Raw genomic sequence first — 1,572 nt, 5'->3', positions numbered from 1 at the left:
TCGCTTCCCAAGCATCCCTCCCCAGCTGTGCCAGGAGCTCGCCAGGCCCCGCGTGACCCGTGTCCCTCCCTCGAAGCATAAATGAGCCCCAGATATCGCAGCCAGCGTCACTGCTGCTGTGTCCCACCCCTGCCCCGGCACATCCCAGGGCCCCTGCTGCTCTGCCTGGAGCCATTGGCGCCAACGGTTTTCGGTGCAACGGCCATATTCGCAGCAAATCAGTGTCACAGCACCAGTTTCCTGGGGTGCAGTGGGAACAACTTTAGCTGCCAGTGCCTTCCTCCTTAAACCCCTTTTAACTGGGGAAATGGCAGCCCTGAACTGCTGTGCAGCTCAGCTCCCACGGGGGGAAACTGAGGCACAGCTCTGCCCAAGCACGCTGAGGGAGCATCTCTGCTCCTTCCCTCCCGAGGCCGAGGCTCCTTTGGGGAAAATAAATTATCCAGCTTTTTTTCTTTAACCAGATCCCCGACTCTCGCCTTTTCCCAAGCATCTGCGCTCAGAGCCAGCCCCGTGCCAAACCCCAGGCAGCTGGGAAGGGAGGTAGCCGAGGTGGGAGAGGGCGACAGGGCATCGCTCAGCTGCCCTGGCACGGGAAACCGTGACTCATCTCCCTCACGCTCACTCTTGGAGCTCTTTTCCTTTTCCTGGTGATGCTAAAATAAATTATATTTTATAGGTCTCATGGCCTACAAGTCCTGACAGATCACTCTCAGAGGTGCCACAGAGAGGGTGCGCCTGTGCCCCCCACCCTCCTGCAGTTGGGAATCTTTCAGTGGGTGTCTCGCCTTTCCATGACTCAGTTTCCCCATTGCTGTGGTGTGAGCCCAGCCAAAGGATGGGCTCTGTCCCGGACCCGAGCTTTCATCACAAGTTGGGATATAAGGAACCCCACAAAGAGGGACGTCCTCATGAACGGCAAGGGCTGAACCCTCCAGAAACCCAAGGAATAATTAAATCCCGTATTGCAGCGGGACCCCGGGGACCATACGTCACCCGTTCCCCGTTTAATACGTGCTATCACACCGCCAAAACGCTGCTTTTCCATAACACCCAGATTCCCAGCTGCTGAATTATCACCCCGAGATGGGCGGAGGTGTAAAGAAAACATCTGCTGGTCCAGAGACAAGAAGCCCTCACCCACCGGTCCCGGTCAGTCCCCACTTTGCTCCTCTCCTGCCCGGAATTTCTGGCACACAAAGGCTCGGCTCTGCTCTAGACTATTTTTAGTCCCCGCTTAACCTCTCAGTGCACAGCAGAAGCTTCCCGCTTTTGCCAAGCGGGACCCTGCGGGGATGGGAGCGGTGGAAAGATGGGCTGCAACCCCCCCAAATCTCAGGCAGGGACTTGGGGTGCGAGATTTGGCGGCAGAGAGGAAGGGATGGGTTATCCTTTCACTCATCCCGGGGAAAAAAGGAACGATTGCTCCCCTTCGGAGCTCGGGGGTTTTGCCCCACGCGTGCGGTGGGGTTTAAGTCTATAGGTTAAACCCGGGATTTACGTGGGATTTGTACAGCGGATGAATTTAGAAGCAGCCGGGGATGCGCCTGCCCGCCGGGAGCCCCCCGCGCC

The sequence above is a fragment of the Egretta garzetta genome, unplaced genomic scaffold, assembly GCF_000687185.1.
Source record: "Egretta garzetta isolate BGI_Z169 unplaced genomic scaffold, ASM68718v1 scaffold287, whole genome shotgun sequence".
Lineage (NCBI taxonomy): Eukaryota > Metazoa > Chordata > Aves > Pelecaniformes > Ardeidae > Egretta > Egretta garzetta.
Note: the sequence above shows the minus strand (reverse complement) of the source record.